The sequence below is a fragment of the Bombina bombina genome, chromosome 5 (genome assembly GCF_027579735.1).
Source record: "Bombina bombina isolate aBomBom1 chromosome 5, aBomBom1.pri, whole genome shotgun sequence".
Classification (NCBI taxonomy): Eukaryota; Metazoa; Chordata; class Amphibia; order Anura; family Bombinatoridae; genus Bombina; species Bombina bombina.
This window is the reverse complement of record NC_069503.1, coordinates 500,167,860-500,195,753: the sequence shown is the minus strand read 5'-3', so window position 1 is coordinate 500,195,753 and position 27,894 is coordinate 500,167,860. Positions and strand designations below refer to the sequence as shown.

Genomic DNA, 27,894 nt, shown 5'->3' with positions numbered 1-27,894 from the left:
TAAGATCAGTCACAGCTTTATTAATAGAACAGATAATCAAAAACACTTTATTAGCATTTTATTAAATAGCCAGGTTTATAGTTCAAACAGGAACGCCAAGGACAATCCCTTTCCATGGGTACACGAGTTGTGAGAGCAGCTGTTACGCAAAACACACGGACTCCAGCTGTTAAAACACCTGCAAAACAAAAAAGGGAGAATATAGAACAAAAAGTTATTCCTACAAACCCTAGAGAATAACATACAGTAGACATAGTGTACAATTTTCTCCTCAACTGCATCCATTTAAATATTTTGTATTCAGGGAACACCTACAACTGGTATCAACCTCTGTATTCAGCAATATGCATTTTTCCGTTGAACCCCTTAACTAACAAACAGTGCCGTACAGGCGCAGTAGTTGTTTAGCGCTTAAGGATGCTGCTGTCCTGGGCTCTTTCTGCGGCAATCTAGCTGACAGTGGCGAGATTGCTCTATTCTGCATGTCCCACTCGAGATCAGAGCCGTGTGAATCCTACACTGCACAAAAAATAAAAATCTTACACTGCAGCCAAACTTAATCTTACAAGCTATATGATTAACCCCTACACTGTCAGGAATTTCAGAAGTCCGTGCACAGCTGCAATTAACACCTCCTAATCACCAAAAGGCAATGTCAAAGACCTGTAAGGTCTGCTATTCCTAAACAGCCATTTGTGTTATTACTGCATACGCGATCTGAAAATAAATTTCAGTGAGAAACCCAAAGTTTGAGAAAAGGTCTTTTTTTAATATGATCACATTATATATAGTTTTGATAGGTAAATAAAAAAAACACAAAGGCTCTTTTTCTGTTTAAATGGAGCAAAACTGCTCTGGCCTTTTGAGTAAGTTTTTGATTGAAATTCCTGATCCTTAAAAAGGGTTAACTAACTCATTCACAAAATTTTAAATTGAATCACATACAAATAACTGCTGACAAGTCAACTTGATATGCAGCATCCCGTTTGTGTAAAGATTATTTTCATATGCCGAGGAAGGGGGTGGGGGGAGTGTCTGCTTTCACTGAGTGTCCCAGTCAACCTAATCAAAAGCGCTAAACGAAAAGCCTCTAAGTTATTAAACTGTTTTATACTGGATTTTTAGATCAGCATCTGTGCATATTCTTTATAGTAGTGTCTATTACATGCAGTTATATGAAAATGGGGATAATACTGTCCCTTTAAGGATGGCTATTTAGAGTGTAATTGATTTGGGATTTAGCTGCCGATTGTTGGCTGCACATAAAGATCTTTGTTATTGGCTTACTGTGTTTAGCTAGCTGGTTACCAGTTTTGCATTGCTGCTCATTCAATAAAGGATACTAAGAGAATGAATAACAAAATGTATAAGTAAATTGGAAAAGTTATTTAGAGATGTATGTTCTAATAAAAAAAAAAAAGGAGGGAGATTTATTTAAGCCACTTTTAGAGTCATCTGCACCAAGTTCATACTTTACGGTTATCTTGTGGGATTTAAAAAAAAAATGAATAAAATCACACTAAACTTTCTTTAAACGGAGAACTGAAATAAAAGGGACATCTAAGGCGCATGAGCCCTTGCTAGTCCTGGGACAAGCATTCAGATGCTTACATCTGGTCTATAATGGGATGAGGCTACCAAAGACACAGAGGTAAGTCATTACAGAGATACTATTTTATTGTCAGCCTTTTACAGATTTGCTACATCACTTTCTAATGATTCAGCATTTGGGTTATGTCTCTTTAAAAGTACAACTCCATCAGCTCTAAACCGTTTGTCCTAATACAGAATTAAAGGGACACTCAAGTCAAAATAAAACTAATGATTCAGAAATAGCATGCAGTTTTAAGACATCACATTTTGCACAGTCTTTTTATATTCACACTTTCTGGGGAACACGCCCCTATTGAGCATGTGCACAAGCTCACAGGGTATACGTATAATTTTTCTTTTTAAGAGCATGTCCGTAGGCTCAATGTGCCCATGTCTTAAGCACTGCATGGCACAAGGGTTTGCAACAATGCTTAAGACATACGCTCTTGAGCCTACCTCATGCGCTTATGAAAAGAAGTTTAAGCAAAAAAGGAGTGAGAGAGATTTCCCATATTTAAGCCAAACATTTTATTCATAACAATCATACAGAATATATAGAACATACATATTATACATAATTATATTGTACAATAGATAACCAAACTGAAATCTGATCAGCTTCCCATGATCACAGACAGTGAGAGCAGCCGCACTCTACTCTCACTATCCCTGAACACTTCAGCAGACACAGAATTCAATGTGTGAAGGTACCATACTACACATTATAACTTTATACATAATATATAGAACATACATTTTAAACATAATAATAATTATACATAATAAAATATGTATATTTAGTTTGTTCTGTATAACAATTATATTGTACAATAGATGACCAAACAAACTGAAATCTGATCAGCTTCCCATGATCACAGACAGTGAGAGCAGCCGCACTCTACTCTCACTATCCCTGAACACTTCAGCAGACACAGAATTCAATGTGTGAAGGTACCATACTACACATTATAACTTTATACATAATATATAGAACATACATTTTAAACATAATAATAATTATACATAATAAAATATGTATATTTAGTTTGTTCTGTATAACAATTATATTGTACAATAGATGACCAAACAAACTGAAATCTGATCAGCTTCCCATGATCACAGACAGTGAGAGCAGCCGCACTCTACTCTCACTATCCATGAACACTTCAGCAGACACAGAATTCAATGTGTTCAGTTACCATGCTACAAATTATAACTTTATACAGAATATATAGAACAAACTTTAAACAATAATAATAAATAATAACATACAAAGTATACATAATAAAATATATTATACAGAACATACATATTATACAGAACATACTAAACATAAATAAAATATATTATGCATAAATTATATTCTACAAAATATTGTACAATAGATAACCAAACAAACTGAAATCTGATTAGCGTCCCATGATCACAGACAGTGAGAGCAGTCTGCACTCTACTCTCACTATCCATGAACACTTCAGCAGACACAGAATTCAATGTGTGAAGGTACCATACTACAAATTATAACTTTATACATAATATATAGAACATACATTTTAAATATAATAAATTATTATTATTATTATTATTATTATTATAATATATTATACAGAACATACTAAATATACATATTATACATAATTGTATTGTACAATAGATAACCAAACATAAACTGAAATCTGATCAGCGTCCCATGATCACAGACAGTGAGAGCAGCCGCACTCTACTCTCACTATCCATGAACACTTCAGCAGACACAGAATTCAATGTGTGACAGTACCATACTACACATTATAACTTTATACAGAATATATAGAACATACATTTTAAACATAACAAATAATTATTATACATAATAAAATATGTATAATATGTATATTTAGTATGTTCTGTATAATATAACAATTATACATAATTATATTGTACAATAGATAACCAAACAAAATGAAATCTTCCCATGATCACAGACAGTGAGAGCAGCCGCACTCTACTCTCACTATCCCTGAACACTTCAGCAGACACAGAATTCAATGTGTTCAGTTACCATGCTACAAATTATAACTTTATACAGAATATATAGAACAAACTTTAAACAATAATAATAAATAATAACATACAAAGTATACATAATAAAATATATTATACAGAACATACATATTATACAGAACATACTAAACATAAATAAAATATATTATGCATAAATTATATTCTACAAAATATTGTACAATAGATAACCAAACAAACTGAAATCTGATTAGCGTCCCATGATCACAGACAGTGAGAGCAGTCTGCACTCTACTCTCACTATCCATGAACACTTCAGCAGACACAGAATTCAATGTGTGAAGGTACCATACTACAAATTATAACTTTATACATAATATATAGAACATACATTTTAAATATAATAAATTATTATTATTATTATTATTATTATTATAATATATTATACAGAACATACTAAATATACATATTATACATAATTGTATTGTACAATAGATAACCAAACATAAACTGAAATCTGATCAGCGTCCCATGATCACAGACAGTGAGAGCAGCCGCACTCTACTCTCACTATCCATGAACACTTCAGCAGACACAGAATTCAATGTGTGACAGTACCATACTACACATTATAACTTTATACAGAATATATAGAACATACATTTTAAACATAACAAATAATTATTATACATAATAAAATATGTATAATATGTATATTTAGTATGTTCTGTATAATATAACAATTATACATAATTATATTGTACAATAGATAACCAAACAAAATGAAATCTTCCCATGATCACAGACAGTGAGAGCAGCCGCACTCTACTCTCACTATCCCTGAACACTTCAGCAGACACAGAATTCAATGTGTTCAGTTACCATGCTACAAATTATAACTTTATACAGAATAATAATAATAATATATTATACAAAACATACTAAATATACATATTATATATAATAAAACATTATACATATCATATACCAACGTGGCGTTCTGAACACGTCTGAGGACTGATGAATCTGGTTGAATCCTTGCCATACTTGAATGTGGTCCCAGCGAAATCTCATCTTGTGTAGCAGAATGATGTAGCAGATGTGTCCTTTTCATGCAGCAAACAGCAGCTTGACCGGATAACCTTAAATAAAATGTTAAAGGGAGATGCACAGGAGACAGAAATACATTCACAACAGACAAAGAAAAAAAAAATGCCAAAAGGCATTTTGAGGTACAGATTGGAATCTGCCTAACTTTCCATGATCACAGGAGGTGAGAGCAGTCGGCCGCACTGTCCCCACTGCCTGTGAACACAGAATACAATGAATACCTCCTGCCTTTGTTGTGGCAAATGAACAAACATCAAATCATAAAACCTTAGCTTAACAGCAGCATTAGGTTTCTGCTTAATAATTTATAAAGCAGTTTGTTACAAAATTGAATCTAATATATCGGAAAGGCAACAGTAGCCCCAGACTCTGTCCTTACCAACTTGCAGCCTGGATGTGAGGTCAACATTCTTCTCATTTGCCAGTAGTCTAGTGATTGGACAGAAGCATTTCTTCAGCAGACGCAGTTGGAGGTGAAGCCCTCTCTTTATACATTATGGCCCCTCGCTTCACATTGCTAGATCTGTTGAGAGGAAACAAAGTTTCAGGTTTTTTTTTAGCTATCCCTAAAATGCAAATACAGAGATGGGGGTGTAATGAAGTGTGCTTCTTGCACTGCATGATAAACAACAAAAATATGATCATTCATGTACAGATTATAAGAACAACACTCCCACCCCCCCAATATCTGTCTAAAAGGTCATGGAAAGAAAGTATTTTCTATCTTTCACATCTGTTACCCAACGGTGTGTATATATGTTAACATAACGAGCGTGACATAGGGACACAGAAAAAAATATAACACATAAAAAAATACAGTAATATTTAAACTTGAACATGGTTTTAAAATGTAACTCTAGGATGCTTGACTTATAAATTAAACGTTCACGATTCAGCTACAATATATAATTTTAAAGGGACACTGAACCCAAATATTGTATTTAATAATTCAGATAGAGCATTAAATTTTAAGCAACTTTTTAATTTACTACTATTATCCTATTTTCTTTATTCTCTTGGTATCTTTATTTGAAATGCAAGAATGTAAGTTTAGATGCCGGCCGATTATTGGTGAACAACCTGGGTTGTCCTTGCTGATTGGTGGATAAATTCATCCACCAATAAAGTGCTGTCCAGAGTACTGAACCAAGAAAAAGCTTAGATGCCCTTTTTAAACAAAAATAGCAAGAGAACGAAACAAAAATTGATGAGGAGTAAATTAGAAAATTGCATGCTCTATCTGTATCACGAAAGAAAAATTTGGATTCATTGTCCCTTTAAACAACTTTCCAATTTATTTCCATTACCAAATTTGCTTTGTTCTTTTGGTATCCTTTGTTAAAGAATAAAGCCAAGTCGGCTGAAAGGAACCCAGGAGTGTGCACATAAAATACAAAGTCTGTCAAAAGAACTGAAATAAGGGGCAGTCTGCAGAAGCTTAGATACAAGGTAATCCCAGAGGTAACAAAAAAAAATAGTCACCTAAAAGTGTTCTCCAATTTAAATTGTTCTCAATGATCCCTTTTACCTGCTGGAGTGCATTTAATTGTTTCTAAGTAACTCTTTTACCCCTATTTTGGCATTTGAAATAGTTTATTTAGCTTGTGGTTTCCCAACCTATACTGGAGTCTCAGCTATTGAATAGCCTAAGTAAACACAGCCAGCAGAAGAAATGACACTCACAGTGGGGTGCAGGATAGTAAAGTAATAAAATGATCATTTTCCATTGTTCCCTTTATGTATTGAGCTTTAGTATTCCAGACTAAGATAAGGAAGCAAGTGTGTGTACACAAAGTGATAACATAATGAGCTAGGATATTACCTGAAGCTCAAACCATTGTAATAGGCTGTGGTTTAAAAGCACAAAACCAGCTACTCCATATTCACAAATAAAATGTGTGAGAAGTTGCATTTTCAGGTTTATCTTCTGCAGCTGGTATAAACAAGTCATTGAAAATACATTATATAAAAACTATTTTACAGTGTACTGTCCCTTTAAGGTTTTTTTTTTTTTTTTACCACTGGCTGTTATGATCCCATGTGCAAGCAAGTGCATTGAACATTTACATTAATAAATAAGCTGCCTATGCTAGTCAACCTTGCTTAAGACGCTAAAACATTTTTTGTTTCATCTTTGAAAAAAAAAAAAAAGCTATATTGCCCCAGAACATACTATTTAATGCCCCTTTAAGAAACAAGATAGATATACAATATGACTATCAAATTCTTCCCCTATTCCTTTAAAGGGGCACTGAACACAATTTTGTTCTTTTGGGATTCAGATAGAGCATGCAATTTTAAGCAACTTTATAATTTACTCCTAGTATCAATTTCTTTGTTCTCTTGCAATCTTTGAACAAAAAAAAAAAAAAAAGATGCCTTTTTTAAATAGACCTCTGGACAACTTTTTTATTGGTGGAAGAATTTATCCACCAATCAGCAAGGACAACCCAGGTTGTTCCCCAAAAATGGGCCGGCATCTAAACTTACATTTCAAATAAAGATACCAAGAGAAAAAACATAATTATGTAAGAACTTACATGATAAATTCATTTTTCATATTGGCAAGAGTCCATGAGCTAGTGACATATGGGATATACAATCCTACCAGGAGGGGCAAAGTTTCCCAAACCTCAAAATGCCTATAAATACATCCCTCACCACACCCACAATTCAGTTTAATAGCCAAGCAGTGGGGTGATAAAGAAAGGAGTAGAAAGCAAAGGAAATTTGGAAATAATTGTGCTTTATACAAAAAATCATAACCACCATAAAAAGGGTGGGCCTCATGGACTCTTGCCAATATGAAAGAAATTTATTGATCAGGTAAATTCTTACATAAATTAGGTTTTCTTTCATGTAATTGGCAAGAGTCCATGAGCTAGTGACATATGGGATATCAATACCCAAGATTTGGATCTTCCACTCAAGAGTCACTAGAGAGGGAGGGAATAAAAATAAAAAACGCCATATTCCGCTGAAAAAATTAATCCACAACCCAAAACAAAAATAAGTTTATTTCATCTTTGAAAGAAAAAAAAACTTAAATCAAAAGCAGAAGAATAAAACTGAAACAGCTGCCTGAAGAACTTTCCTACCAAAAACTGCTTCCGAAGAAGCAAATACATCAAAACGGTAGAATTTAGTAAAATGTATGCAAAGAGAACCAAGTTGCCGCTTTGCAAATCTGATCAACTGAAGCTTCAATCTTAAAAGCCCACGAAGTGGAGACAGATCTAGTAGTATGAGCTGTAATTCTCTGAGGCGGGACCTGACCCGACTCCAAATAAGCTTGATGAATCAAAAGTTTCAACCAAGAAGCCAAGGAAATAGCAGAAGCCTTCTGACCTTTCCTAGGACCAGAAAATAAAAAAACAAATAGACTGGAAGTCTTCCTGAAATCTTTAGTAGCTTCCACATATTTCAACGCTCTTACCACATCCAAAGAATGTAAGGATCTCTCCAAACAATTCTTAGGATTAGGACATAAGGAAGGGACAACAATTTCTCTACTAATGTTGTTAGAATTCACAACCTTAGGTAAAAATTGAAAAGAAGTCCGCAAAACTGCCTTATCCTGATGAAAAATCAGAAAAGGAGACTCACAAGAAAGAGCAGATGGCTCAGAAACTCTTCTAGCAGAAGAGATGGCCAAAAGAAACACTTTCCAAGAAAGTAGTTTAATCTCCAAAGAATGCATAGGCTCAAATGGAGAAGCTTGTAAAGCCTTCAAAACCAAATTAAGACTCCAAGGAGGAGAAATTGACTTAATGACAGGCTTAATACGAATTAAAGCCTGTACAAAACAGTGTAGCAATCTTTCTGTGAAATAAAGCAGAAAGAGCAGAGATTTGTCCTTTCAAGGAACTTGCAGGCAAACCCTTATCCAAACAATCCTGAAGAAACTGTAAAATTCTAGGAATTCTAAAAGAAAGCCAGGAGAATTTATGAGAAGAACACCATGAAATGTAAGTCTTCCAAACTCTATAATAAATCTTTCTAGAGACAGATTTACGAACTTGTAACATAGTATTAATCACTGAGTCAGAGAAACCTGTATGACTTAGAACTAAGCGTTCAATTTCCATACCTTCAAATTTAATGATTTGAGATCCTGATGGAAAAAACTGACCCTGAGATAATAGGCCCGGCCGTAACGGAAGTGGCCAAGGCGGGCAACTGGACATCCGAACCAGATCCGCATACCAAAACCTGTGTGGCCATGCTGGAGCCACCAGTAACACAAAAGACTGTTCCATGATGATTTTGGAGATCACTCTTGGAAGGAGAACTAGAGGCGGGAAGATGTAAGCAGGATGATGACACCAAGGAAGTGTCAGCGCATCCACTGCTTCCGCCTGAACATCCCTGGACCTGGACAGGTATCTGGGAAGTTTCTTGTTTAGATGAGAGGCCATGAGATCTAGCTCTGGAAGACCCCACATCTGAACAATCTGAGAAAACACATCTGGATGGAGAGACCACTCCCCTGGGATGTAAAGTGTGGCGGCTGAGATAATCCGCCTCCCAATTGTCTACACCTAGGATATGCACCGCAGAGATTAGACAGGAGCTGGATTCCTTCTTTCATAGCTTGGAGACTGAGTCCCACCCCGATGATTGACATAAGCCACAGTTGTGATATTGTCTGTCTGAAAACAAATGAACGGTTCTCTCTTTAGCAGAGGCCAGAACTGAAGAGCCCTGAGAGAATTGCACGGAGTTCTAAATTATTTATTGGTAATCTAGCCTCTTGAGATTTCCAAACCCCTTGTGCTGTCAGAGATCCCCAACCTGAAAGACTCGCATCTGTTGAGATCACAGTCCAGGTTGGGCAAACAAAAGATGCCCCTTGAACCAAACAATGGTGATCTGTCCACCATGTCAGAGTGTCGTACATTGGGATTCAAGGATATTAATTGTGATATATTTGTATAATCCCTGCACCATTGATTCAGCATACAAAGCTGTAGAGGTCTCATGTGAAAACGAGCAAAGGGGATCGCGTCCGATGCTGCAGTCATGAGACCTAAAACTTCCATGCACATAGCCACTGAAGGGAATGACAGACTGAAGGTGCTGGCATGCTGCAACCAATTTTAAACGTCTCTTGTCTGTTAGAGACAGAGTCATGGACACTGAATCTATCTGGAAACCTAAAAAGGTGACCCTTGTCTGAGGAATCAAGAAACCTTTTGGTAAATTGATCCTCCAACCATGTTTCCGAAGAAACACTAGTTGAATCGTGTGAGATTCTGCAGTATGTAAAGACTGAGCTAGTACCAAGATATCGTCCAAATAAGGAAACACCGCAATACCCTGGTTCTCGGATTACAGATAGTAGGGCACCCAGAACCTTTGAAAAGATTCTTGGAGCTGTTGCTAGGCCAAATGGAAGAGCAACAAATTGGTAATGCTTGTCTAGAAAAGAGAATCTCAGAAACGGATAGTGTTCTGGATGAATCGGAATATGAAGGTATGCATCCTGCAATTCTATTGTGGACATATAATGTCCTCGCTGAACAAAAGGCAGAATAGTCCTTATAGTCACCATCTTGAAAGTTGGTACTCTTACATAACTATTCAAAATTTTCAGATCCAGAACTGGTATGAATAAATTTTCTCTTTGGTACAATGAATAGGTTTGAATAAAACCCCAAACCTTGTTCCTGAGGAGAAACTGGCATGATTACCCCTGAAGACTTCAGGTCTGAAACACACTTCAGAAAAGCCTGAGCTTTTACTGGATTTACAGGGATACGTGAGAAAAAAAAAAATCTTCACAAGAGGTCTTACTCTGAATCCTATTAGATACCCTCGAGAGACGATGCTCTGAATCCAATGATTTTGGACAGATTTTATCCAAAAATCCTTGAAAAACCTTAATCTGCCCCCTACCAGCTGAGCTGGAATGAGGGCCGCACCTTCATGCGGACTTAGGGGCTGACTTTGGTTTCCTAAATGGCTTGGATTTATTCAAATTTGAGAAAGGCTTTCAATTGGAAGCAGATTCCTTGGGGGGAGGATTGAGTTTTTGTTCCTTATTCTGACGAAAGGAACGAAAACAGTTAGAAGCCTTAGATTTACCCTTAGGTTTTTTTAACCTGAGGCAGAAAAACTCCTTTTCCCCCAGTGATAGTTGAAATAATAGAATCCAACTGAGAACCAAATAAATTATTACCTTGGAAAGAAAGAGATAGTAATCTAGATTTAGATGTCATATCAGCATTCCAAGATTTAAGCCACAAAGCTCTTCTAGCTAATACAGCTCAAGACATGGATCTAACATCAATTTTGATAATATCAAAAATGGCATCACAAATAAAATGATTAGCATGTTGCAGTAAGCGAATAATGCTAGACATGTCAGAATCCAATTCTTGTTGCGCTAAATTCTCCAACCAGAAAGTTGATGCAGCCGCAATATCAGCCAAAGAAATAGCAGGTCTGAGAAGATGACCTGAATATAAATAGGCCTTCCTTAGATAAGATTCAAGCTTCCTATCTAAAGGATCCTTAAAGGAAGTACCATCTTCCATAGGAATAGTGGTACGTTTAACAAGAGTAGAAATAGCCCCATCAACTTTGGGGATTTTTTTCCCAAAACTCTAAGGATACAATTTTTTTAAACCTTGAAGAAGGAATAAAAGTAGTACCTGGCTTATTCCATTCCCTAGAAATCATATCAGAAATAGCCTCAGGAAAATGAAAAACCCCCGGAGAAACCACAGGAGGTTTAAAAACAGCATTTAAACGATTACTGAACGTCAATAGGACTGGTTACCTCAATATCCAAAGTAATTAACACTTCTTTTAATAAAAAACGCATATACTCTATTTTAAATAAATAAGTAGATTTGTCAGTGTCAATGTCTGAGGAAGGATCTTCCGTCTCGGATAGATCCTCATCAGAAGAGGATGAATTATGTTGTTGGTCATTTGAAATTTCATCAGCTAAATGAGAAGTTTTAAAAGACCTTTTACGTTTATTAGAAGGTGGAAATGCAGACAAAGCCTTCAGAATAGAATCAGAAACAAATTCTTTAAAATTTACAGGTATATCATGCACATTAGAAGTTGAAGGAACTGCAACTGGCAATGTACTATTACTGATGGAAACACTATCTGCATGTAAAAGTTTATCATGACAACCATTACAAATGACATTCGGTGAAATAATTTCTACAATTTTACAACAAATGCACTTAGCTTTGGTAGAACCAATGTTCCAGCAGAAACTTCTGAGTCAGGATCAGAGTGGGACATCTTGCACAATGTATGAGAAAAAACAACACAAAGCAAAATTATCTATTTCCTTATATGACAGTTTCAGGAATGGGGAAAAATGCAATAGCATAAGCCTCTGAAAGAGAAAAAAAAAGCAAGAGGCAAACATACAAGGGGTATTGAAATAATGAAAAAGTATGACGCACAACGTAACGTAAACTTTTTTGGCGCCAAAAATAACCGGAAATGACACTCGCGTCACTAATGACTCCACCGTGTGAAAGGTCTCGGCGTCACGTATGACGCCGGAAATGACGAAGTTGCGTCAAAAGTATTTTTTCGCGCCAAGAATGACGCAATTAAGTTTAGCATTTGACGCACCCGGGGGCCTAATACCCGCAATCGCAAGAAGTAGTTAATTGAAAAAAAAAAAAAAAAAGACTAAACCCCAGGTAAGAAATACATTTCTTAAAATATTTATATTCCCCAAATATGAAACCGACAGTCTGCAGAAGGAAATACATGAACCTGACTCATGGCAAATATAAGTACAATACATATATTTAGAACTTTATATAAATGCATAAAGTGCCAAACCATAGCTGAGAGTGTCTTAAGTAATGAAAACACACTTACCAAAAGACACCCATCCACATATAGCAGATAGTCAAACCAGTACTAAAACAGTTATTAGTAGAGGTAATGGTAAATTGAGAGTATATCGTCGATCTGAAAAGGGAGGTAGGAGATGAATCTCCACGCCAAGAAAAGAGAACCTATGAAATAGACCCCCATTAGGGAAATCATTGTTTTCAAATAAGTGATACTCCCTTCACGTCCCTCTGACATTCGCTGTACTCTGAGAGGAATCGGGCTTCAACGATGCTGAGAAGCGCATATCAACGTAGAAAGCTTAGCACAAACTTACTTCACCACATCCATAGGAGGCAAAGTTTGCAAAACTGAATTGTGGGTGTGGTGAGGGGTGTATTTATAGGCATTTTGAGGTTTGGGAAACTATGCCCCTCCTGGTAGGATTGTATATCCCATATGTCATGTCACTAGCTCATGGACTCTTGCCAATTACATGAAAGAAAAGAAAATTTGAAAATAGGAGTAAATTAGAAAGTTGCTTAAAATATCATGCTCTATCTGAATCACGAAAGAAAAAAAAAAAATGTAGGTTTAGTGTCCCTTTAAGAATAAAAGTCTATCAAAATTAAAAAGTACAGTCATACCACAAAAAGACACTACAAGGACAAGTGGACAACATTACAGGGTCATTGTAGAGGTAAAATTACATTTATTTGTTAGAATGTGTCATTTTAAGGCTAGTGATCCTGCACCACAGTATGGGTTAAACACACAGTAGAAGTACTGCTTGGGACCCCCAGAGCAGTGCCGGTCCCAATCAGCAGCGCTTTCTGCTTGGGACTAGCAGTGCTCTGTGGGTCTTGAGCAGGACATTATTGTTGGTGATAAAAATGACATGCTCTAATGCTATGTGTTTAGTCCCAAGTAGATACAATCAGTAGCACAACTCAGATGTTTAACTAGCGCCACCAATTGGGACCAGCACTGTTTTGCAAGCCGAAGTACTACTCTGTGTTTACTCCTTTGCGGGTTAAAACACACAATAATGCGGGTCGCTAGTCTTAAAATTTGCCAATAACAAATTAGAGCATGTAATGGTTTGACTATTATCACCATTTAATTATACTATGATATGTCTGCAACAAAAATTATCTACTGTTATACCGGAAACAGCTTGAATACTATGAATTTAATGTATTTTACAACAATTTAACTCTTACCTGTTGTAACAAAAGAGGCACAAACATTTCTTTTGACAATGAACTAGACACTATGTGTTGGCTGTATGTCAACTGGTGCTGTAGATCTGATAACTTTAGCATCACCTGCAGATACGGGGGGAAAAAAAAAAAATACACATACTACTTAACGTAAGAAACAGGACATTGTGGTAAATTTGCATTGCCTATAGTTAATACTCAAGCAGAAAATGCAGAGATAAAACACTTAGAAGAATGAACATAAAGTCTTAAGGGCTATATTCTGGGCTGTACAGCATATCTATTTAGTGGGTTTAAGATGTTAGGCTGTAGTTTTGAAGCATTTGATCATATAACTAACAGTCGCTCCATATCACAATTTCATAAATGCAACAAAAATAAAATAAAGAGCATAAGAAGGGAAAGAAGAGTAAGAAATCCACGTGTCTGTGGAATGGTATAAAAGGATCAGGAATTGGGTTAGTAAAAGACTTAGTGATTATAGGCAGTGACAGAGCAATAATAAATGCAACAGAATAGTTTACCGTGAATGTTAGCTGTGCATTTTCTGGGTTGGGCTTGCATGGGACATATGATGGGGAGCATGACCTAAGGCTGAGGAGACAAACTTGTAATGTACCACAGTATATAACTAGCCTTGGGTAGCTTCAGCAGGGGCCCTCTGCTTCCACTTCCCAAAGACACAGCTGCTATGAATAGCGTTTACTGTACTTACTGCTAATGAACAAGTATGGAGAAGAGAGATCTTTGCCAAAGAGGAGTTACTTGGATATAGCATGTGTGAAGCAGTCATGTAGGAAAAGACAAGGGTCCTTAGAGTACTTTGAAAAGGAGCGATACGCCATTTTTTAAGTGGTCATATTAAAGGTTAATGGAAATGTATAATTTTCATTAAAACATTGATATATTTAGGGATTATTATATCTTTACTGCATGTCCAAAGGCTTCAGAGACCATTTACAATCCACCATAGCTTTACAGCTGCACTCATGGGCACTGGGAGCAGGTGCGGACTGCTCTAAGTGTCCACAAGCACAGCTGCCACCATGACAGAGAGCTCACAGCAACGTCTGCCAATGACCATGATGGGCTTAAAAAGTACTTTAATAGAAAAAAATGCATAGGCTATTTTTATTTAATATAAACTATAAAGTCACAAACTTTACTTTGAAAAATAGGGAAAATTAAAAATGCTATATTAGAGGTAATACAATTATTTTATTTTAAAATATCATGCTCATAGGCGTCAAGAGACAATTTACAATCCACCATAGCTTTACAGCTGTATCCATGGGCACAGGGAGCAGGCGCGCACTGCTCCACATGTCCATAAAAACAGCTGCCACCATGGGCAGAGAGCTCACTGTAACATCTGCCAGTGATCATGTTGGGTCTAACAGGACAGAAGAAAGTAAAATTATGCTGTTAAGCAGCCATTGAAAATAAGGGGAGGGGGATAAAATGCCACGCTAGAGGCAGTAATTTATTTTAGACTATACATGCCCAAAGGCTTCAGAAACAGTTTACGCCCCACCATAGCCTTACAGCTGTAGCCACGGGCACCAGGAGCAGGTGCGGACTGCTCTTAGTGTCCGCAAACTACAGCTGCCACCATGTGCAGAGAGCTCACTGTAAAGTCTGCCAGTGACCATGTTGGGACTATCAGGAGGGAAGAAAGTAAATTATGCTGTTAAGCAGCCATTGAAAATGGGGGGGGGGGGGGATGCCATGCTAGAGGCAGTAATTTATTTTAGACTATACATGCCCAAAGGCTTCAGAAACAGTTTACGCCCTACCATAGCCTTACAGCTGTAGCCACGGGCACCAGGAGCAGGTGCGGACTGCTCTTAGTGTCCGCAAACTACAGCTGCCACCATGTGCAGAGAGCTCACTGTAACGTCTGCCAGTGACCATGTTGGGCCTTACGGGAGAGAAGTAAATTATGCTGTTAAGCAGTCTTTGAAAATAGGGGGAAATAAAATATAATCATAGGGGTAGAAATTATTTTAGACTAGTCACATGTCCAGAGGCTTCAGAAACAGTTTACGCCCCACCATAGCTTTACAGCTGTAGTCACGGGCACCAGGAGCAGGTGCGGACTGCTCTTAGTGTCCGCAAACTACAGCTGCCACCATGTGCAGAGAGCTCACTGTAACGTCTGCCAGTGACCATGTAACACCTACATATTAATAACCTGTACTTACCTGCAAACTGGTCTCACAGCCTTGTGGAAGAAAATTAAGCTGTCATATGCTTGAAGTTTCCATAAAGCCATTCTGCCATGCCATCACCTGTTTCTAACCACTGGAGCCATTTTTTAACTGGACAGATATTCCAAATAAGCCGTCTAGAAGAGACAAAACAGACTTAATACATTTACATTATAGATTCCAATTAGAGAAGTAGCCTAGCAGAGGTAGTCTGGATACGGCAACAGTATAAAAAGGGATTATAATAATTTGAGAAACCATTCTTTAGCTTGTGAGAGATACATATATTAAAAAAATCAAAAACACACACACACCATGCAACCACACTCAACATACTTAAAGGGACAGTTTACTCAAAAATGTTCTCCCCTTTAATTTGTTCGAAATGATCTATTGTACCTGCTGGAGTGCATTGCATTGTTTACAAGTAGCTAGTTTAGCCCTTATTTTGGCATTTGAAATAGCTGATATAGCCTGTGGTATCCCAACCTATACAGAAAGTTTTTGGACTTAAAAGGACAGTCATTTTGGGAACAAAAACCATTTAAAAAAATTAAACTTGTCATTTACATTTTTATAATTAATATCCATTATTACTTTTTTTTGCATTTTTATGTTATTTACCTTTTAAATGTATAAGCTTTCCAGTGCCCTCTGAAATCAACTTTCAAAGGCCAATAAGCAGGGCAGTCGTATGACCTATGTACACCTGCTTATGTGCACAGACTGCCTGGCTTATTCATCCGCGCTCAGAAACTGAGAAGTGTTTGAGAATGCTGGCGCACCGGCAACCAATCAGCCTTCTCTGCAAGCCGACATCTCCAAGGCAACCAAAAAGCGTCCTCTGTGTCTGCAGATCTGCATGCAGTGGGTGTTCATTTTCTACTATGAGACCAACAGAACTAGAACAGCTTTGTTTTGAAGGGACAGTAAAGGTCTTGAATATCCAAAGCGCTTCATGGGCTTGCTGGTTAGTCACAGCACGCCCAGTCGTGCTATTGGAATAAACGTAGCTCGCTCCCGCTACTAGACCGGGTGTGCTGTGACTAACCAGCAAGCCCGTGAATCTCTTTGGATATTCAAGACCCGCTCAGTAGATCCTGGAGCGAAATCCAACGAAAATTCTGAAAATACTTTAACATTTTTCAAGTTACCGCTTAAATAATGTTATATAATTCTGCACTGTGTGCAGAATTATATAACATTATTCTGAACCTTTACTGTCCCTTTAAATGAAGAAAGGTGTCCGCTTTTTAAAGCAAATTTTTAATTTACTCCTATTATCATTTTCTTTATTCTCTTGGTATCTTTATTTGAAATGCAAGAATGTAAGTTTAGATGCTGGCCCATTATTGGTGAATAACCTGGGTTGTCCTTGCTGATTGGTGGATAAATTCATCCACCAATAAAGTAGTGCTGTCCAGAGTACTGAACAAAGAAAAAGCCTAGATGCCTTTTTTAAACAAAAATAGCAAGAGAACGAAGAAAAATTAATAGAGCATGCAATTTTTAAGCAACTTTCTAATTTACTCCTATCTGTATCACAAAAGAAAAATTTGGATTCAGTGTCCCTTTAAACAACTTTCCAATTTATTTCTATTACCAAATCTGCTTTGTTCTTTTGGTATCCTTTGTTAAAGAATAAAGCCAAGTCGGCTGAAAGGAACCCAGGAGTGTGCACATAAAATACAAAGTCTGTCAAAAGAACTGAAATAAGGGGCAGTTTGCAGAAGCTTAGATACAAGGTAATCCCAGAGGTAAAAAAATAGTCACCTAAAAGTGTTCTCCAATTTAAATTGTTCTCAATGATCCCTTTTACCTGCTGGAGTGCATTTAATTGTTTCTAAGTAACTCCTTTAACCCTATTTTGGCATTTGAAATAGTTTATTTAGCTTGTGGTTTCCAAACCTATACTGAAAGTTTAGATACTGGAGTCTCAGCTATTGAATAGCCTAAGTAAACACAGCCAGCAGAAGAAATGACACTCACAGTGGGGTGCAGGATAGTAAAGTAATAAAATGATCATTTTCCATTGTTCCCTTTATGTATTGAGCTTTAGTATTCCAGACTAAGATAAGGAAGCAAGTGTGTGTACACAAAGTGATAACATAATGAGCTAGGATATTACCTGAAGCTCAAACCATTGTAATAGGCTGTGGTTTAAACGCACAAAACCAGCTACTCCATATTCACAAATAAAATGTGTGAGAAGTTACATTTTCAGGTTTATCTTCTGCAGCCGGTATAAACAAGTCATTGAAAATACATTAATATAAAAACTATTTTACAGTGTACTGTCCCTTTAAGTTTTTTTTTTAGCACTGGCTGTTATGATCTCATGTGCAAGCAAGTACATTGAATATTTACATTAATAAATAGCTGCCTATGCTCGTCAACCTTGCTTAAGACGCTAAAACATTTTTTGTTTTATTTTTGAAGAAAAAAAAAAAAAAAGCTATATTGCTGCAGAACATACTATTTAATGCCCCTTTAAGAAACAAGATAGATATACAATATGACTCAAATTCTTCCCCTATTCCTTTAAAGGGGCACTGAACACAAATTAGTTTTTTCAGGATTCAGATAGAGCATGCAATTTTAAGCAACTTTCTAATTTACTCCTAGTATCAATTTCTTTGTTCTCTTGCAATCTTTATTTGATAAAGGCGGCATCTATGTTTTTTTCTTGTTCAGACCTCTGGACAGCTTTTTTATTGGTGGAAGAATTTATCCACCAATCAGCAAGGACAACCCAGGTTGTTCATCAAAAATGGGCTGGCATCTAAACTTACATTCTTGCATTTCAAATAAAGATACCAAGAGAATAAAGAAAATTTGATAATAGGAGTAAATTAGAAAGTTGCTTAAAATGTCATGCTCTATCTGAATCACGAAAGAAAAAAAATTGGGTTTAGTGTCCCTTTAAGGATAAAAGTCTATCAAAATTAAAAAGTACAGTCATACCACAAAAAGACACTACAAGGACAAGTGGACAACATTACAGGGTCATTGTAGTGGTAAAATTACATTAATTTGTTAGAATATGTCATTTTAAGGCTAGTGATCCTGCACCACTGTATGGGTTAAACACAAAGTAGAAGTACGTCTTGAGCAGGACATTATTGTTGGTAATAAAAATGACATGCTCTAATGCTATGTGTTTAGTCCCAAGTAGATACAATCAGTAGCACAACTCAGATGTTTAACTAGCGCCACCAATTGGGACCAGCACTGTTTTGCAAGCCCTTCTACTCTGTTTACTCCTTTAAGGGTTAAAACACACAATAATGCGGGGTCGCTAGTCTTAAAATTTGCCAATAACAAATTAGAGCATGTAATGATTTAACTATTATCACCATTTAATTATACTATGATAATATGTCTGCAACAAAAATTATCTACTGTTATACCGGAAACAGCTTGAATACTATGAATTTATTGTATTTTACAACAATTTAACTCTTACCTGTTGTAACAAAAGAGGCACAAACATTTTCTTTTGACAATGAACTAGACACTAAGTGTTGGCCGTATGTCAACTGGTGCTGTAGATCTGATAACTTTAGCATCACCTGCAGATACGGGGGGAAAAAAATACATACTACTTAACGTAAGAAACAGGACATTGTGGTAAATTTGCATTGCCTATAGTTAATACTCAAGCAGAACATGCAGAGATAAAACACTTAGAAGAATGAACATAAAGTCTTAAGGGCTATATTCTGGGCTGTACAGCATATCTATTTAGTGGGTTTAAGTTGTTAGTTATATGACCAAATGCTTCAAAACTACGGCCTAACAGTCGCTCCATATCATAATTTCATAAATGCAACAAAAATAAAATAAAGAACATAAGAAGGGAAAGAAAAGCAAGATAAATCCAGGTGTCTGCGGAATGGTATAAAAGGATCAGGAATTGGGTTAGTAAAGACTTGGTGATTATAGGCAGTGAGAGAGCAATAATAAATGCAACAGAATAGTTTACCATGAATGTTAGCTGTACATTTTCTGGGTTGGGCTTGCATGGGACATATGATGGGGAGCATGACCTAAGGCTGAGGAGACAAACTTGTAATGTACCACAGTATATAACTAGCCTTGGGTAGCTTCAGCAGGGGCCCTCTGCTTCCACTTCCCAAAGACACAGCTGCTATGAATAGCGTTTACTGTACCTACTGCCAATTAACATATGGAAAAGAGAGATCTTTGCCAAAGAGGAGTTACTTGGATATAGCATGTGTGAAGCAGTCATGTAGGAAAAGACAAGGGTCCTTAGAGTACTTTGAAAAGGAGCGATACGCCATTTTTTTTTTTTAAAGTGGTCATAATAAAGGTTAATGGAAATAATGTATAATGGTCATTAAAATATTGATATATTTAGGGATTATTATATCTTTACTGCATGTCCAAAGGCTTCAGAGACCATTTACAATCCACCATAGCTTTACAGCTGTACTCATGGGCACTGGGAGCAGGTGCGGACTGCTCTAAGTGTCCACAAGCACAGCTGCCACCATGACAGAGAGCTCACAGCAACGTCTGCGAATGACCATGATGGGCTTAAAAAGTACTTTAATAGAAGAAAATGCATAGCTTATTTTTATTTAATATAAACTATAAAGTCACAAACTTTACTTTGAAAAATAGGGAAAATTAAAAATGCTATATTCGAGGTAATAAAATTATTTTATTTTAAAATATCATGCTCATAGGCGTCAAGAGACAATTTACAATCCACCATAGCTTTACAGCTGTATCCATGGGCACAGGCGCGCACTGCTCCACATGTCCATAAAAACAGCTGCCACCATGGGCAGAGAGCTCACTGTAACATCTGCCAGTGATCATGTTGGGTCTAACAGGACAGAAGAAAGTAAATTATGCTGTTAAGCAGCCATTGAAAATAAGGGGAGGGGGATAAAATGCCACGCTAAAGGCAATAATTTATTTTAGACTAAACATGCCCAAAGGCTTCAGAAACGGTTTACGCCCCACCATAGCCTTACAGCTGTAGCCACGGGCACCAGGAGCAGGTGCGGACTGCTCTTAGTGTCCGCAAACTACAGCTGCCACCATGTGCAGAGAGCTCACTGTAACGTCTGCCAGTGACCATGTAGGGCTTTACGGGAGAGAAGTAATTTATGCTGTTAAGCAGTCTTTGAAAATAGGGGGAAATAAAATATAATCCTAGGGGTAGAAATTATTTTAGACTAGTCACATGTCCAGAGGCTTCAGAAACAGTTTACGCCCCACCATAGCTTTACAGCTGTAGTCACGGGCACCAGGAGCAGCCGCGGACTGCTTTTAGTGTCCGTAAACTACAGCTGCCACCATGTGCAGAGAGCTCACTGTAACATCTGCCAGTGACCATGTGACACCTACATATTAATAACCTGTACTTACCTTCAAACTGGTCTCACAGCCTTGTGGAAGAAAATTAAGCTGTCATATGCTTGAAGTTTCCATAAAGCCATTCTGCCGTGCCATCACCTGTTTCTAACTGCTGGAGCCATTTTTTAACTGGACAGATATTCCAAATAAGCCAGCTAGAAGAGACAAAACAGACAATACATTTACGTTATAGATTCCAATTAGAGAAGTAGCCTAGCAGAGGTAGTCAGGATATGGCAACAGTATAAAAAGGGATTATAATAATTTGAGAAACCATTCTTTAGCTTGTGAGAGAGATACATATATTAAAAAAATCACACACACACCATGCAACCACACTCAACATACTTAAAGGGACAGTTTACTCAAAAATGTTCTCCCCTTTAATTTGTTCAAAATGATCTATTGTACCTGCTGGAGTGCATTGCATTGTTTACAAGTAGCTAGTTTAGCCCTTATTTTGGCATTTGAAATAGCTGATTTAGCCTGTGGTATCCCAACCTATACAGAAAGTTTTTGGACTTAAAAGGACAGTCATTTTGGGAACAAAACACATTTAAAAAGTTAAACTTGTCATTTACATTTTTATAATTATCATCCATTATTACTTTTTTTTGCATTTTTATGTTATTTACCTTTTAAATGTATAAGCTTTCCAGTGCCCTCTGAAATCAAACTTTCAAAGGCCAGTAAGCAGGGCAGTCGTATGACCTATGTACACCTGCTTATGTGCAGACTGCCTGACTTATTCATCCGCGCTCAGAAACTGAGCAGTGTTTGAGAATGCTGGTGCACCGGCAACCAATCAGCCTTCTCTGCAAGCTGACATCTCCAAGGCAACCAAAAAGCGTCCTCTGTGTCTGCAGATCTGCATGCAGTGGGTGTTCATTTTCTACTATGAGACCAGCAGAACTAGAACAGCTATGTTTTAAAGGTTCAGAATAATGTTATACAATTCTGCACACAGTGCAGAATTATATAACATTATTTAAGCGGTAACTTGAAAAATGTAAAAAGTATTTACAGAATTTTCATTGAATGTTTGACTCCGCTCCAGGATCTATTGAGCGGGTCTTGAATATCTAAAGCGCTTCATGGGCTTGCTGGTTAGTCGCATCACGCCCAGTCATGCTATTGGAATAAATGTAGCTCGCTCCCGCTACTAGACCGGGAGTGCTGTGACTAACCAGCAAGCCCGTGAAGCTCTTTGGATATTCAAGACCCGGTCAGTAGACCCTGGAGCGGAGTCCAACGTTCAATGAAAATTCTGAAAATACTTTTACATTTTTTAAGTTACCGCTTAAAGAGACACTGAACCCAAATTTTTCCTCTTTCATGATTCAGATAGAGCATGCAATTTTAAGCAACTTTCTAATTTACTTCTATTATCATTTTTTATTCATTCTCTTGCTATCTTTGTTTGAAAAAGGCATCTAAGCTAAGGAGCTATCACTTTTTTGGTTCAGACCATTGGACAGCACTTGTTTATTGGTGCTGTCCGATCAGCAAGGACAACCCAGGTTGTTCACCAATAATGGGCCGGCATCTAAACATAGATTCTTGCTTTTCAAATAAACAAAGAGAATGAAGAAAATTTGAGAATAGGAGTAAATTAGAAAGTTGCTTAAAATTGCATGCTCTGTCTGAATCACCAAAGAAAAAAAATTGAGTTCAGTGTCCCTTTAAATAATGTTATATAATTCTGCACTGTGTGCAGAATTATGTAACATTATGTTGAACATTTACTGTCCCTTTAAATGAAGAAAGGTGTCTTTTTTTTGTTTACCAAGTCCCTTACAGCGAGTGTCCCAGACTACCTTCACCAACAGTGCTAAACTGGGAGCTTCCAAGTACGTTTGTAAAATGTTCTATACTGGATTTTTAAATCAGTATCTGTGCATATTCTTCTTTATAGTAGTGTATTACATGCAGTTAAATGAAAATTGGTGTATACTGTCCCTTTAATGATTTCATATACTTGATCAAAATAAAAGCCATTAACTTGTAATGTGTTAGTAAAATAGATTTTATATCATAATCCCTTTATTATCCATTCCCCTGTTCTGCATAACCAACGCTGTTATAGAAATATACTTTTTACCTCCAATTAACTTGTATCGATGCTAATGAAGACTGCCTTCTTATCTCAGATCTTTTGACAGTAAGAGTATTGGCCCTGCGCCGACCCAACCCCTACTGGCCTGAGAGAGGTGGTGCCTAGTTACCACCGGGTTAGTGGAATCTAATGTAGTGGGATCCCTCAGGCGCCTAACAAAAAGGCAGAGGGGAATAAATTAGGATGATCTAGCCCACGGGGAAGATGCAACGATACTATGTGCTAAATAGATTATGCAATGGGTGTACAAATAGGATGTAAGCAATGAAAAATGTTACAATTTATTATACACAATCTGCACAAGTTGAATTCATGGATCCATGATACAAAATACACAGTAGCATAAGACAATAAAAAATTTTTTCACAGTGACATAGGACAATAAAAAATTAAAACAATGTATAAAATCAATGGGCTATTAATTATCAAGATAGTATTAATAGCCCATTGATTTTATACATTGTTTTAATTTTTTATTGTCCTATGTCACTGTGAAATTTTTTTTTATTGTCTTATGCTACTGTGTATTTTGTATCATGGATCCATGAATTTAACTTGTGCAGATTGTGTATAATAAATTGTAACATTTTTCATTGCTTATATCCTATTTGTACACCCATTGCATAATCTATTTAGCACATAGTATCGTTGCATCTTCCCCGTGGGCTAGATCATCCTAATTTATTCCCCTCTGCCTTTTTGTTAGGTGCCTGAGGGATCCCACTACATCAGATCTTTTGACAGACTTGCATGTCAGGCAATAAATGTGCTTACTGTTAAATAACTCCACGGCCATGTGCACAATGTTATCTATATGAAACACATGAACTAACGCTCTCTAGCAGTGAAAACTGTCAAATGTATTCACATAAGAGGCGGCCTCTAAGGCGTTATGAGCCTACCTAGGTTAGCTTTCAACTAAGAATACAAAAAGAACAATGCAAATTGGAAAGTTGTTTAAAATGGCATGCACTATCTGAATCATGAAAGTTTAAGTCTGACTAGACTGTCCCTTTAAGTCCAAGTAATTGACAAACTATGTAAACACAGCCAGCAGTAGAAATTACACTCCCGGTGGGTGGGTAAGAGCGATAACTAAATAAAATACTTTTCCATTGTAAGTATTGGGGTTTGGTTTACAAACAGACACAAGATAAGGAAGCAAAATGTGTGTACACAAACTGGTAACATAATGAGATCAATTTTACCTGCAAGGTCAACTCATTTTAAAGCCAGAAATTTAATATCTATAAATAAACCCGAAGATGCAATTTCCCATACATTTTATATACTCTGCAGCTGGTATAACAAGTCATTGGAAATACATTAAGCAAAAAACTATTTTACAGTATACTGTCCCTTTAAATAGAAAGGTAAAAACAGAAATGTGCATAAATGCATTTAAATAGAAGCATTTTCACAATACTGTATACAAAACATGCTTAAACAACACAAAGCCCACTGAATGAATTTAAAGAATAGTTTACTAGCAGGCAAGTTTTTTTCCTTTAAAATATTAAAAACCTTCCATGTTTTGGAAGTCTGTGTGTGTTGTGTATGCTTGTCCCTTTAAAGATTGTGTGTATTATGTGTGTCTGCGACTATCCCTTTAAGACTGAGTGTTCCTTGGGTGCTTGTGCACCTGTACCATTAAGATTGCACGCTTGTTTTTTTTCCCTTTAAGTCTGTGTGCATTGTGTGTGCCTGTCCCTTTAAGACTGTGTTCCTTGTGTGCCTGTACCATAATTTCATGCATGTGGTGTGCTGTCCCCTTAAAGGTACATGAAACTCACAATTTCTTTCATGATTTAGAAAGAGCATGCAATTTTAAACAATTTTCCAATTTACTTCCATTATCTTATTTTCTTCATTCTCTTGATATCCTTTGTTCAAAAGCATATCTAAATAGGCTCAGTAGCTGCTGATTGGCTGACCCATGTGCATTGATATTTCTTCAACAAAGGATATCTGAAGAATGAAGCAAATTAAATAATAGAAATAAATTGGAATGTTGTTTAAAATGGTATTCTCTATCAGAACCATGTAAGAAAAAAAATGGGTTTCATGTCCCTTTAAGTTTGTGTGCCTGCCCCTTTAAGACCTTGAGAGTGTGCACATACTGTGATATGTCCCTTTAAGACTGTGTGTGGCGCAAGTTTTCTATTTAAAGGCTGTGTGTGCATGCCCCTTTAAGACTGTTCCCTTTTTCTTCTGGAGATATAACCATTCCTGCATTATTGTTGGTCACCCCATACCAATATTTAAAGTTAAATATTGCTGTAAATCCAAGAAAATAACTTAAATTTAATTAAATGTTGTTAAATCTGCTAGAAAAAAAACATAAAAATGAACTGTTTCGCCAGAAATGTGTAATATACCCATTTATTTAAATGTTGGCTATTTCTATTGGATATAATAATAATAATAATAATAATAATAATAATAATAATAATAATAATAATAATAATAATAATAATAATAATAATAATAATAATAATAATAATAATAATAATAATAATAATAATAATAATAATAATAATAATAATAATAATAATAATAATAATAATAATAATAATAATAATAATAATAATAATAATAATAATAATAATAATAATAATAATAATAATAATAATAATAATAATAATAATAATAATAATAATAATAATAATAATAATAATAATAATAATAATAATAATAATAATAATAATAATAATAATAATAATAATAATAATATAATAGCATAATTATGTGATAACACAGGAACAAGCTACACAGCCCATTACTTCAGTACAAAGCAGTTTGTTTTTTAACTACAGATCTGTATCTCATTTACTTAGGAACTTTTTATCCACTGAAATAAAGAGTATGTTCTCTTATTTGTAATCTGAGCTATACATCAAATCAATGCTACACAACTAAATGTTTATAAACAGCAAGAAATCTTTTGTAAAAGTTTAACAGCAAAATGCTTGCAGTATTAATGGGTAAAGCATAGGTAGTGAAGATAGTGCATTTGATTCTGCATTGCAGCTAAACAGGTTACTAGGTCACATTTAAAGCATAATAAGCAGACAATTTAAACACTGCACACGCATCTGCAGGCAAACACATGATATAAACATCACTGCTGAATATAAGATACAAATCACATATTTAACACAACTCAAAGTAATGCAAATCTCACCTGCTAAACACCAAACATCTCATGATTTTTTTGGCGCAATTTCAGCCTTCCAGAAGCTTGTGTACAGGAAGTCAGCAAGATTCAAATGCAACCTCATGGCTTTATGATCATGTGGCATACACCAACCAATCAGAATAAAGGGGGTTTCGTTTTTTTTTTTGTTTTTTTTTGTTTTTTTTTAACTTGCTTTATTTGTATGTAACACTACATGATGAATAGTGAATTTCTGACGAAACAATTCATTTTTATGTATTTTTTTTTTCTAGCAGATTTAACAACATTTAATTAAAATTAAGTTATTTTCTTGGATTTACAGCAATATTTAACTTTAAATATTGGTATGGGGTGACCAACAATAATGCAGGACTGGTTATATCTCCAGAAGAAAAAGGGAACAGTCTTAAAGGGGCATGCACACACAGCCTTTAAATAGACAACTCACGCCACACACAGTCTTAAAGGGACAGATCACAGTATGTGAACCTTGCACACTCTCAAAGTCTTAAAGGGGCAGGCACACACAACGCACACAAACTTAAAGGGACATGAAACCCATTTTTTTCTTACATGGTTCTGATAGAGAATACCATTTTAAACAACATTCCAATTTATTTCTATTATTTAATTTGCTTCATTCTTCAGATATCCTTTGTTGAAGAAATATCAATGCATATGGTCAGCCAATCAGCAGCTACTGAGCCTATTTAGATATGCTTTTGAACAAAGGATATCAAGAGAATGAAGAAAATAAGATAATGGAAGTAAATTGGAAAATTGTTTAAAATTGCATGCTCTTTCTAAATCATGAAAGAAAAATTGTGAGTTTCATGTACCTTTAAGGGGACAGCACACCACATGCATGAAATTATGGTACAGGCACACAAGGAACACTTAGTCTTAAAGGGACAGGCACACACACACACACACACACACACACAATGCACACAGACTTAAAGGGAAAACAAACCACACGCATGCAATCGTAATGGTACAGGCGCACAAGCACCCAAGGAACACTCAGTCTTAAAGGGATAGTCGCAGACACACATAATGCACACCACCTTTAAAGGGACAAGCATACACAACACACACTTAAAGGGACAACAAAGCACATGCATGCAATCTTAATGGTACAGACGCACAAGCACCCAAGGAACATGCAGTCTTAAAGGGACAGGCGCACACACAATGCACACAGCCTTTAAATTGTCAAGCACACACAACGCACACAGACTTAAAGTGACAGCA

The 27,894-nt window shown here is 36.2% G+C and overlaps 1 long non-coding RNA gene across 6 annotated transcripts; it reads right to left on the bottom strand.

Annotated features, from left to right (window-relative positions):
• LOC128660513 (uncharacterized) lies at positions 1 to 26,708 on the bottom strand. 6 transcript variants are annotated; one of them, XR_008402545.1, is made up of 9 exons: positions 26,647 to 26,708; positions 21,359 to 21,501; positions 19,941 to 20,010; positions 19,422 to 19,527; positions 15,950 to 16,092; positions 14,270 to 14,339; positions 13,746 to 13,850; positions 4,583 to 5,227; positions 1 to 178 (listed from the first exon to the last, which is right to left on the bottom strand). It is a non-coding gene; the product is annotated as an uncharacterized LOC128660513 (long non-coding RNA). The 6 variants fall into 6 exon arrangements; XR_008402541.1 differs by lacking the exon at positions 14,270 to 14,339 and having other exon boundaries at positions 4,583 to 4,736; positions 5,084 to 5,227; XR_008402543.1 differs by lacking the exon at positions 14,270 to 14,339 and having other exon boundaries at positions 4,565 to 5,227.
• Positions 26,709 to 27,894: the final 1,186 nt, after the last annotated feature.